Raw genomic sequence first — 13,315 nt, forward strand, 5'->3', positions numbered from 1 at the left:
CCTCGGTAACTATTAGTTTAGAAATGTGTTGAGTAAAGACCCTGGTCCACGTTCTGTTCTGCATCAGCGGGGCAGCCACATTGACCTCAGTGTAACTGGGTGAACTTCAGCTGTGGGCAGAGGAGCCTGTACAAAACCTAGGCACCGTTTAAGGGGCGACTCTCGGCACAAAGCGAATCTCACCTCCGGAGAGCCGGTTTTGGTTCCTTCTCATTATCCCAGTCCAGCTTCTCCTCCTCACAAAGTCGGTCCTGCTAGCCAGGGTGTCAGCCTGGGTTTGCTTCATCAAACTCATCAAATATCCTTCGGCTATCACTGGCCAAGTGGGCTGGGCCCTTGTTGACACCAAGCATCTCTGTTAAGTTGCAAAAGTGTCAGAGGTAATATATAAAAACACATGCAGTGGAAAAGCAGTAAAATGATAAACACAGGGTGACCTGCTCTCTGCATGAAGGACACCACTTCCAAAAGGCAGCCCTTAAACAACCACTTCAGAGTTTCTAGACACTGTTCACTGACCTCTGCTAGACACCAGTCTGTGGCCCCTTGGTTTGGATGATCCAGAACCAAGGTGGGTGAGTTTGATATCTGGATCCCACGACATCTAATCCATGCACCCATCCGTCTAACACAGGCGCCAGTCACCTTTGCCTCAGAGCAGGCACCTCTCCAAGCACCTTTGCTGCGACCAGTGTTGGAAAGTTCTGTTGGGCTGGTTTGTATCCTCAGGTCTTCGTAGTGTCTCCAGGGTCCTGCTGAACTTCTATGGTGTGAAATATCCCAGGGATTATTTCTGTCTTCCTGCTTCTTTCCCATGTGCCCTGCTGTTGAGCTGGGCTTTAGGCCCCATCATTCCGCTGCTTTTCCTGTGCCAAGGAGCCTGCCAAGTACCAAGGCTGATGCAGTTTCTGCTCCTTCAGCAGGACGAGGAAGGAAGGGGGAACTCCAGCAGCACCTGAGCCTGTTCCCCCCAAGCACTGTTCAGAGAACAAATCTCCCGTCCTAGACATTGCACGGTGCAGCTGTCCTGTGTCAGGAGCTCCCCTCCTGTGACGTGCTTGCACAGCTCCTGCCGCCGATGAGCAATTCCTCAGCACACGCCGGTCTGTGGAAAGGTGGTGCTAAGTTACTCTCCGAACACTGAGCTCCTGCAAACAGAATTAGCTTTGTCCTTTCGCAAGGAAACTCCTCTCCTGAAATGCTAGCTTAACTCCCAGTCCTGCTGTCTGGCCAGCCCCTGTCGGAGATGTGAGTACAGAAAGAAATACAAACTGCTCTTCTGGGTTTGTAGGATCTCTGCCCTTACGAGTTTAATGACTTGTGCTTGGAATTAAAGTGGGTAATAACTCATCCGCTCGCCGGCCTTGTCACTTGACTGTGGTCCTGGCTGGGGACTGTCTGAGGGGATCCGTGGAACAAACCTGGTGCTCAGAAAATTCTGGTTCACACATCTTTGCCTTGGAGAAAAGGAAGCCTGGGGTGTCTCCCTCTGACAGCCTCAGCTCAACTCCCCCCAGCCCAGAGCGAGCCCCACACCCGGTTGTGCTGTTTGCTGAGCTGTGTAACTCCCCGAGGAGCTGACCTGTACGTTCCTTTCCAGAGGGATCGAGGGGGCTCCCGGAACCCGCTCAAAGATGGCATCATTCACCTCCTTGCAGCCGTGGCTCTTTCACACACCACACCCATGGACTATAAAAATATTTTGTCAGGCGGCTAATTTACTACCAGCTGGAGACCGTGACTGTCATGAGGCAGATCTGGATGGGAAAACAGACCTCCCAGGGAGCTAGGGAACCAGCCTGGGTCACAGAGAACTAACAGGGGCCTTATAATTAACACGCTGAGGGGGGAAGCGAAAGAGACGATGCACAGGGTGTGTGATATCAATGAGGGATTTACACCTCGGAGCCCTGGAGTCACCGAACTGTCCGGATTCAGCAACGTTAGGGTCCTGAAGTCTGGCCAGCTGTTCGAACAGCAAGAGCGCTGGGGAGCGGAGCTCAGCGCCCAGGCTGGAGGTGGGAGCGCGGCGGAGGCACCTTGTTGCGATCCTGGGCCTCGTGTAGTTCTGCAGAGACCCCCTGGATCGGATGCAGCGAGAGCAGTGAGAAGAGACACAGAGCAGCCCGACGCCAGGCCGGAGAGGGAGGATTAAATGGGGCGATAATGGAAGAGCCGCTGAATCCTCCCCCTCAGTCTGGGGTTCAAAGCAGCTCACGGGAGATGGAGCCGCCAGAGCAGTGATACTCGGACTGAGGCTCGCGAGCCGCAAGTGGCTCTTTACTGTGTCTCCTGCGGCTCTGTGCAGCACGTGAGAGTAACACACCGTGGAGTGACTATATGGTGCTAGAGTGACCCAGTGAATTCACACGCCTGGGGCTTTTCTGGGCAAGGCTGATCCCAGGGCTCCTGTGCCACTGAGGTCACTGCCCTGGAGGGAAGGATGACGGGAAAGGCCCCAAGGAGCCGGAGGCAGAGAAGGGAACAGCAGCAGCTGCATTTCCTTGTAGTATGCTGACATGGCACAGGCTCCAAACCCTGCCCCCACCCCCACCAGTGTTGCCAACTCTCATGATTTTCCATTGGGTCACATGATAATGATTGTTTTCCTTAAAGCCCCAGCTCCTGGAGTCAGGTGGGTCTGGGAGGATTTCAGCTTCATGCTTAAAGAAAAAGTAAGTTTCTCGCCCTCGTGGCTGTGGAGAAAGCTTCCGAATGTGACCCCTGTGCCCCATAAAGGCTCAAAGAGCAGAAGGCAAATAAGCAGAGCCCACCTCTATTGTCATTACAGAATCTCGGGATTTTAAAGCCAATCTCATGATTGTTGGTGAGCCTGACTCATGATTTTTGACCGTTTGGGGTTGGGAATGCTGCCCATTCTGTGTTCCCCTGCTTTGAGCCTGGCATGAGGAAATGGGTGAGATGGGGGCACTGGGGTCTCCTGTGATGCTGGAGGGCATGGCACAGCCCCTGGGTGCAATGGGTCACGCAGCAGATTAACACTCTCTCTCCTTCCCTCGTTATTTCCCTTAACCTGCCTTGCAGGCTGTGCGTGCTCTTTCTTCCCTGTAAGCAGCACCTGTCGTTCACCTCTGCACGCGCCTCTGTGCACGGATTGACAGTGCTGCAGGCATGCCCAATGCAGTGGGGACCCAGCTGCTGGTGACTCCGTGACAGGCCTTCGGAGGATGGGGAAGGGCTCTGAATCGCCTGACACATCCGTACAAACAGAAGGAGGGAGTTAGGAAGAAAAAGTCCAAACCCCACATGTGGCTCCTACTGTCCTTTTAGCTGTGATGAAAAAGGGCCAGTTACGTCAGGGATGCAGCTCAGAACCTGGTTTCCAGTCTCTCATTCCCTGCACCGGGCCTAGATACCTACAGACCCTGTGGCCTCAAGGACCCCCAAAGGAAGGGGTGCTCAAGGGGGTGCAATGGGCGTGATGGTCCCACAGGAGCCCGAGCCCGTGCCAGGCCTGCCTGGGTCCACAGGAACTGGGAACGGTGCTGGACAAAGCAGCATGTTGTTGTCAGTTGCTCTGAGCTCTGCTAAGGAACCAGTTTCTCCTGTTTCCCTGTGCACTGCTGTAGTGCAGGGTGCACTCTCGCTTTTGCACCCACCTTGCACTCCTTCCCACAGCTTCCCCTTGCAATGTGCACTGCTTCCCCTGGGGGGGGGGGGGCGCTCTGCCAGGAATCTGCCCCTACACTTCACTGCAGTGGCAGTGAGTCATATTCCTTCCAGTTCTGAGCACTGACCTATGGCTCTGTGCAGTATTCATTCCCCTGGGCTATTTCCCTGAGCCCACAGGAATGTTCCCTGCATCTAGGGCTGGCACAGGGTTAATGCTTGGCTTCTGGGGCAGCCCTGGAGGGGCAGCGGTAGCTGTGCTAGTCTAGAATGCCAGAGAGAGGAGAGATTTTACATTTCTCCTTAAGTCGCAGCTCAAGAGTCGAGCAAATTGTTTCTCCAGCCCCCCCATTGCAGGGGCTGTTTGTCCCAGTCGGCTGGGTCGCTGCTCACCGTATCCCATCTTGCTGAAATGCTTCTTAGGAGGGACACCTGCACTTGCCGCTTTGCTCATTAATTTTTCTGCAAGCCCTAATTAGCGGCTTTGTGTCTTCCTCAGTTGCAGACTCTCAAGTCTTGGTTCCATTGATCCCATCTGCTCGGTTTCGTTTTCCTTGGCTGACTAATTTGCTGAGAGCACCAGGCAGATTTTGGGGATATTTCTGGGGAGCCTCTGGCGACCCCTCTCCTGGGGCAGGCTGCGGAGGAGATCGGTCCTTTCTCCTTCCTGGGAGCATTTCCTTGCTTTCTAGCGCCCTGTTTCTCAGGGCTGTAACTTTTGTATGGATGCTTCACTCTGGCAGGCAGCCTGGCCCAGTGGATAGACCATTCAACTGGGAGTCAGGTGACCCAGGTCCAATTCCCACCTCTGCCACTGCCCTGCTGTGTGACCTCAGGCAAGTCCCTAAGTAACTGCCCAGTGCATGGCCGTTGCAGGCGAGAGCGCCTGGTTACAGGCCCAGGAAATGAGGTTCTGGGCTGGGTGGCCCCGGGAGCTGTAGGATCCATCACGTTTTGGGTTGTGCAGCATCCTGCACCAAGCCAAATTTGCAAAGGGAAAAAAACCCAGCTGGTGCTTGCAGAGATGCAGCCTATAATTTAGAACAGGAGCACGTCTGCAGGTCTGCATCTGTCTGTCCATCCCGTGCACCCATCAACGAGGCATCTAAGCCCCGCTTGTTATTAATGTATCATGTCATCACTGGTCATAAAATCATCTGGTGCTGGTTAAAATGCAGGCAGAGTGCTTGACTTCTTGACCCTGGGCTGGGGACGCCACAGGCTGCCTGTTACCTGTTGTGCACGGACATATTGTTGTATTTTATTTGTTCTAATTTACCTGGCATTAATGCCAAGGGATGCCTCGGAGCTGCTCCTGTGTGAAAAAAGCGCTCTCCTCTTCTGTTTTTTCCTGACACTGTTTCTTAGGTAAAACATCCTACATCTTTTTAGGCAGGCAGCTGGCATGGCAGACTCGTTTTCATACCACAGGCTTCCCATTAGTTAGAACTACGCTGCAAAGGGAGACAGGCATAGAAATGACAGTTCCCTCCCTTTTCAGCAAGAGGAGAAATAGTTTCAGGAAACTCCAAAAAGTTTTGCAAAACTATCCAATGACAGGTCCCAGAAGTTTCATGAAACCTCCAGCAACTTCCCTGCTTTCTGCTGTTTAAGGACCTGTGGCCAGTACTGAGCATGCCTAGTACATGTCACACTGAGTTTGCTTTCAGGGAGGTGGAGCTAAGCCCTATAAATACAGCTTCTCTGTGGTGTTCCAGATAGACTAATTTCCTGGTGAAGGGAGATGGCAGAGCAGGGCAGTGCTGATTTTGGAGATTAAAGTGGGTGGAGATACATTGTCATTTGATCTGTTCAGCAGTTCGGGGGTGTCTCTCTGAGTCCCCAAGCCCTGCACACCTGTTTTTTAATTGAAAATAATGCCAGCTTGCTTGGGGTTTGCACAACAGACAGCTGTCCTGGTTTTGCCCTGTTGTCTGCAGGTGGCTTGTGGGCCGTGTGACTCAGCTGAGCCAGGGCCACCCAGAGGATTCAGGGGGCCTAGGGCAAAGCAATTTCAGGGGCCCCTTCTATAAAAAAAAGTTGCAATATTATAGAATACTATATTCTCATGGGGGCCCCTGCGGGGCCCGGGGCAAATTGCCCCACTTGCCCCCCCCTCTGGGCGGCCCTGAGCTGAGCCTCCATGGAGGGGTGGGGCAAGAGGGGGGTTTGGGGTTTCACCGTTCCTTGGTTTATGCTTTTTTTGTGACCTTGCCGGGGAGAAGGTGTTGTGGGTTCCAGCTGCCATAAAGCGATTTCATTCCCTTGCTCCTTAGCCACAGGGCTCGCTCAGCCAACCGCTGCCAGTCTCTCTGGCCTTGGGAGCACAGCATGGCCACCTTGACCTACCGCAGAAGGGCTCCCCCAAAGCTCATCCCACCAGACACAGGCCAGTTCTTCCCTCCCAGCCAACATGGCCAGTAGCGCCAGAAAAACTCCACTGCAGTTGTGGCCAGTCCACCTGCGTGTGCTCCCCTTGCCACGGGCAGAGCGGGCGTCACTCAGCCGGTGCCCCCCTTAGAGCTTGCAGGAGCTGTCTGCTCTCCCGGCGGTATTATGGAGGATCCTGGTGCATAGAGTTTCACCCTGAACTGGCTGCATTATTAACCCCTTCAGCCCTGCCTGATGTACCTGGTATGTCAGGTACTTGCTTCACCTCACCTTTCCGGGTTTGGAGACCGTGTCCTGGCTGCTGTGCAATCGACACTGGCACTGAAGGAGTTAACTGATGACCCAGGCTCCAAGACAAATTCCCTCTTGCCTGTCAAGCCCTTATGCTGCAGCTAAACTCATCCCCCTCTGGGCACCACGGACTCTGGGAAGGAAGGTGGCTGTGGAGGGCCAGCTGCCTGCCAGGGTGTCAGCAGGCCCCTCTGCCCCTCCAGCCCCAGTGATGCTAAAAAGAAACAGCTGCGCGAAAGGCCTGATTATTGCCATGGCCCTCCCTGCCCCGCTCCCCTCCGCCCGCCCAGCCCCACCGCTGACTCACAGAGATCAGACCTTCCCCTGCCTTCTCCTTCTGATCTCCAAAGCTCTGTTTGTCAGATGTGACCCAGCCCACCTCTCTGCGCTTTCAATCCGTCCGGGGGAGCCCTTCATGCATGTCACTTTGACTCTAGTTCTGTGGCTGCTGCCCCTGCCCTCTGACCCCCGGTGCTGCAGAATTGCAGAGGTCTGGCCATCAAACCTGACAGCCCGGTCGTTCCTCGCCCACGCAGATCGCTTCTGCGCTATCCAGCGCGTTCGCTGCTGTCTCTCACGGTGGGGCAGGCCCGGGAGGGGAGTGTGTTTGTGCTGGGAAGACAGTTACTGGCTCACTGAGAAAAACCATTAAGAAAACAAGTTCAGGGAAAAGTCTGTGTGACCTTCTGGGAATCTCACCCCAGCTCAGAGGTCAGTCGGAACTGCCAGTTCGGATTAGTTTCACCCAGATGGCTCTGTGTGCTGAACCAGGTCTCGGGCAGAAACCGACACGCCCTCCCAGCCCCCGTTCGGCTGCAGTATCCACCTGCTTCACCTGTCCTAGTCAGAGCTTTTCCCAGTGGCCTGACTTCTTAGCAGGGAATGCGCCTTTAGCAGCCAGGAGCCCCAGTCACAGACCAGGGCCCCGGTGTGCTAGGCGCTGGACAAATACAGAACAGAACTTGTAGTTGAGCTTCTGCGTGGGTGAAATGCAGCCAATGCACCTGGGGCTGGGCCCTAAATTTTAATTTGTCATAATCTCTTGAATATTAATAAAGACACAACATTTTATAAAGTATTAAAGATCAAATCAATTAACTCATTAGTGGCAAACTCCTAGGTTTAGCTGCCAGCCAACAAGGGAGAAACTCCAGCCGAGGATGAGTTGCCCGATGGCGCTGGCTGCACCATAACCCAGCAATAGAGCGACAGCGCATTCATTCACCTGGCAAAGACCCGAGCACACAGTCCTGCTGGGAGCAGAGCCGCCATGTCCCCCCTTAAGCCCACAGATGATGCAGTAGGTGCGTGGCTGGGCAGCAGTGCGGGCTGAGCGTGGGTAGCACCTTGGAGGAGGGGCACAGCACCTGGCAGGATTGTGCGGCTGGGTGGGTGGCACTGGAGGTCTGCCAGCATGATGTGGGTCTGTGGGATTCCGCTGGGAGCAGGCAGGTGCTGTAGGTAAGAGGGGCTGGTGCCGCTGCACCCCTTGCCCAGGGGGCTGGGGTTCATTGTTCCTGTTCAGCCCAACGCCAGGCGTAACTTTGAATGCCTCACTGCAAATTAAAGGAGAAACAGGGAGGCTGCTGCATGGAGACAAAGTCAATCCCACCCTCCTTGGCTGAGCAGCGGTCCAGTGGCCACACGCTGGCCTCCCTTCCCTTCCACAAACACGTCCAAGGCTCCAAGCATGCACGCGGTTCATGGCCTCCCACATCATGCAGGTGCCACGGGAGCCCCCGAAATGCAGGGGTACCACAGGTAGCACACCCCAGCAGCAGACACGTGACCCATGCTGATGGGCCGTGCACACCCCAGCTCCATCATCCTGGAAACTGCTTCCTTAGCTGGCAGGGCTAGCCATGCCGAACCCCGCTGTTGATTTGCTCCACTGTCCTCATGCAGCTGATCACCTGCTGCAGTGGAAGAGTCGTTCCCACAGGCAAGGAGCCTGGAGCCTGCTGCTGAGAATTAGCGAGGACACCAGAGGCCTCCCTTGGAGGGCTTTAACCTCTCTTTGCTTCCCCCTCTAGGGAGCCAGCTCAGCTGCTTGCTGATAAATGGTCTTGGAGACTGCCCCACTGGCCCTTAATTCGGGTATGTTCTTGCACACTCCCACCCAGAGCTGCTGGGACGAATGTCTCTCCATCAGTCACGCTCCTTCCCCGAGGGCCAGCAAGAGCCTGGAAAGTTACTTTTTTTTATAAAACACACACCAGCAGCAAAAGAAGCAACATTGTGGTCACAGCTACCCGAAGTGCCAGCACCGCTAAGGGCCAAGTTGTCTTTCTGCACCAGTGACCTGAGAAAATGGGAAAGCCTTGCCAGTTGCTTGGGGAACTGCCGGATAGAGCTCGCGCCTCTTTCTGATAGATTAATGGCTCTGCGCCAGCCACAGCGCAGTCCAGATTCTGCATGTTCTCATTAACTGAAGGGAAAGCAAAAAGTGCTGAGTCTACTGCAGGTGCCTGAGGGTCAGGGGGCAACAGCTAGACCTGGGCACTGGGAGTTCTGCTTCTGACATCGTCACCCATTCATTGCGCGACCCTTGGTCACTTTTAAATTAGTTGCCTTTTAATTTCACTGACTATCCCCTGGCTCCTCTGTGCTGAGAGAGGATGGCTAGGAGAGCCTGCTCTGTCTACTGCAGCCCATTCACTATGTTATATGCTCCCCTCCTCTATAAACCAGGCTTTTCTCGCCCGCCTCATGCAGAAGTTGCCTAAAGGTTTTTGTTGCCCATCTATGTTTACCTGAGATGGGTGTGACCAGCCCTTCTTAGGTGAGAACATGCCCTTGAGGATTATCATGGCTTTTTAATCCTTTGTTATACAGGATACTTAGTACAACCTGTGTTCATACAATGCCCAGGATCAGAGATTTATTTCCAGGTTGTGCTCGTAACAGTGCGTTAGATAACAACAGCTGGTGGCTTTATGAATTACTCACTTGACTGGAAGTTGCTGGTTGCCTAGGGACCAGGGAATGTGACCGGAGTGCATTCAATATGGGCAAAAAAGAGTCCCAACCAATAATATAGACACCTGGTGCTTCGGAAGAGCTAACTTCCCAAAGCCAAGAAAATTATGACAAAAAAACATGAATGAAAGTTGGGAGTTCTTAAAAAAAATATTTACAAGATGACCAAAAAGCCACAATTCCACAATCGAAAAAGAGAACAACTTTGGCTGAAAGCCCGTCCTGGTTCAATGGTGACGTGAAGACAGCAATTAGACATTGAAAAGCAACATATAACACCATGGAAAAAGGGGCAGTGGATTGCAATCAATACAAATTAAAAGTTATGTAGGCAATTTAAAGCCAGCTGATCAAGGGAGCTTAGTAGAAAGGTGGGTTAGTCCACTAGACTTCTGGAGTTGTTTAGATCACAAGTGGAAATGAGCAGCATTGGGAACGGGTCACTTGCTGGAAGATTCTCTGCATCTTGAAGACTTTAAACCATGATTTGAGGACTTCAATCGCTCAGATGTAGGTTTGATACAGGAGTGGGTGGGTGAGATTCTGTGGTCTGCGTTGTGCAGGAGGTCAGACTAGATGATCATAATGGTCCCTTCTGACCTTAAAGTCTATGATTCTATGAATTTATATGGGAAGCTAAAGACATCAAGAAAAAAAAAATCCATGGCTGACAAGGCGAAGGACAATAAGAAAAAATAACAGGAGTACTTGTGGCACCTTAGTAAGGTGCCACAAGTACTCCTGTTATTTTTGCGGATACAGACTAACACGGCTGCTACTCTGAAACCTGACAATAAGAAAGAGTTTTTAAAGTATATTAGGAACAAAAGAAACCTTAGCAATGGTAGAGGCCCATTACTAGGTGGAGATGGCAAAATTATTAATAATGCTGCAGAAAAGGCAGAAGTGTTCAATAAATATCTCGTCTGTATTTTGAAAAAAACAGGATGATGTACTCATATCACATGAGGATAGCAGTCCTTTAGTAACTAAGGAGGATGTTAGACAACATCTGCTAGGGATAAATATTTTTAAATCATCAGTCCCAGATGGCATGCACCCAAGAGTCCTAAAAGAGCTGGCTGAGGAGCTCTCTAGCCTGCTAATGTTAATTTTTAATAAATTGTGTAATACTAGGGAAATGCCAGAAGACTGGAAGGTGCTAATGTTGCAACAGTATTCAAAAAGGGCAAGCAGGATGATTCAGGTAATTGTAGGCTGGTTAACCTGACACCAATCCTAGGCAAAAGAATGGAAAAGCTAATAAGGAATTCAATTACTATAGAGTTAAAGGACAGGAATATAATTCATGCCGGTCAACATGATTTTATGGAAAATCGGTCATTCTTTGATGAGATAGCAAGTTTGGCTGATAAGGTTCATAGACTCTAAGGTCAGAAGGGACCAATGTGATCATCTATTCTCATTTGACCTCTTGCATAACTTAGGCCATAAGACTTCCCTGTATTAATTCCTGCTTCAAGTCCAATAGTTGTGCTTGAACTAAAGAATATCTTTTAGAAAAACATCTAATCTTGATTTTAAAATTTCCAGTGATGGAGAATCCACCACAAAGCTAATAGTGTAGATGTAATACCCTCAGACTTTTATAAGGTGTTTGATTTAGTACTGTGACATTCTGATTAAAAAATTAGCACTATACACTACCAGGAAAGCACATGTGAAATTGATTAAGAGTTGGCTAACTGACAACGCTCAAGTAGTCGTCAACAGTGGGGAATTGATGTCAAATGGGCGAGTTTCTATCAGGGTAGTGCAGGGATCAGTACTCGGTCTGATGTTATTCAACATTTTCAGCAACGAGCTGGAAGTAATTATAAAAAAATCACTGCTGATAAAATTGGTTGGTGACCCAAAGCTTGGCAGAAGGGGGAGTAAATAATGGGGAGGACCGGGCAATCGTACAGAGCGATTTGGGTCACTTGGTAAACTGGGCCTGTTCAGATGAAATGCATGTTATTCCAGCCAAATGCAAAGCGATAGCCTGGAAAGCAGTGACGCTGAAAATGATTTGGGGTCCTAGTGGACAAGTGACTCAACACAAGCTCCCAGGATGATGCTGTGGCACAAAGGACTAATGCGATCCTGGGCTGTATAAACAGTGGAGTGGGCAGGTGGTTTTACCTCTGTGTGCAGCATTGGTGAGCCCGATACTGGACTAATTCATACAGTTCCGGTGTCCACATATTTAAAAGGTTGTTGAAGAATTGGAGTGGGTGCAAAACAGAGCCACAAAAATGATTGAGGGGCTGGAGAAAAAGCCTGATAGTGAGAGACTGAAAAAAGCATAATCTGTGTATCAAAAAGCTTGCGAGGTGCCGTGAGAACAGTGGCTAAGTACCTCCGTAGGGAGCCGGTACCAGGGACTAACCAGCGTTTTAATCTAGTGGAGGACAGCAGAACGAGACCTGAGGGCTGGAAGCTGGCACCAGGCAAATTCCTGTTAGAAATAAGGCAGGTGATTAACCATTGGGCCACACTACTGAGGGCAGAGGTGGAGTCTCCATTGCTTCAAAGCAAGACTGGCTGCCTTTCCGAGGCTGTTTTAGCCAAACACAAGTATTGGGCTACAGACAAGGGTGACTGGGTGACATTCTCTGGCCCGTTCTACAGGAGGTAAGGTGAGCTGCTCTTGTTCCCGTCTGGCCTTAAACGCTTATGCTTCATCACTGAACATAATCAAAACACAGGCAAACCCCCTTGTCTCTTCCTGACAGGAGAAGGAACCCACCCCTCCTTTACAGCTGCTGCGCCCCACCCCTTGGGACACGGTTCCACGCACCCATTGGCCTTACAGCAGCGTAGAAGCACAGTCTTGTTACTAAAGCACTTCCCTGGGACTTGGAAGTTCTGCGCCCTATTCCTGGCTCTGCCACTGCCGCTCTGGCCCGTTTTCCTCTCTGCAAACCATGGCTGATAAGGCTGGAGCAGAGGCTGATCTAGCTCCTTGCAGGCTGGCCGAGGACTCAGGGTCAAGTCCCCGCCCTGCCTCTTTCCCTGTGACTTGGGGAAATCACTGTTCTGAGCCTCACGTCCCCAGCGGCCCTGCCTGGGAGAGGTGCTGCAAAGATAAACCTTGCGAGGCATTTGGCTAGGAGGGCGATGGGGGCCAGCCCACTCCCAGATTGACACTGACCCAGCCCCTAGCAGAGGTGAGGCTTCAGCCACGGATGCCTGGAGATCCCTGGACTGAAAAGGCATGAGAAGGGGCTGATGTTGCTGAGAAAGGCGCCTTGCCCGGTCCCATCTCGTCCCATTGCTCGTGCTCCCCTCTCCCCCGGCTCTGCTGAGCCCTTCTCCATTTGCACATGGCTAGTAGACTTTACCCAATCCCAACTACACATTTTATTCCTTTAACCTTTTCTCATGCTCCAGACCCTTAGCCAGCTGCTGTGCTCAGACTGAAGCCGTTAGCCTTGCTGGGGCCTGGTTGTGCCAGCCACTGAAATCAGGAGCCAAGAGTTATTGCCACTTGCCCAGGGCAATATAGTGAAGCCTGGTGCAGCCCACACTGGCCTGCTTTGCCCCAGTGCTAACAGGACAGAGGAGCATGCTGCAAGCCTAGTGAATGGTTTAGAGACACAGGACGGAACGCATGTCGACTTAGACAAGTACTGAGCTGCCAGACTGACTGCATGCAGCCTTACATGCCAGGCCCGTGTGTGTGTGAGACCCGCAGTGACGCCACCAGGAACGAGATGATGAACCCGTTTTGAGGGGCGGGGCCCCAGTTCTGCTGCATTCATTAAAAAGAAACAAAGCCGAACGCCTTCTGTTTTCCAATGACGTTTATTAGATTCCTGCAGCCCATCAACACAGATGGGCCCAGGCAATGAGGTTGGTGTTTTTCCTTAAAGTGTCTGTGTGACATCAAGTCAAAGTTAAGCTTGTAGTCAAAGGCATTAGAGGACATTAGAAGCAATGAGAGGTGGCAGTAGCAGGCTGGTTACAGGGGGCTAGCAAGGCAGGATGCTCCATCTCTCCCACTGGTATAGTGGAGATG

The sequence above is a fragment of the Terrapene carolina genome, unplaced genomic scaffold, assembly GCF_002925995.2.
Source record: "Terrapene carolina triunguis isolate 2854851 unplaced genomic scaffold, T_m_triunguis-2.0 Scaffold193, whole genome shotgun sequence".
Lineage (NCBI taxonomy): Eukaryota > Metazoa > Chordata > Testudines > Emydidae > Terrapene > Terrapene triunguis.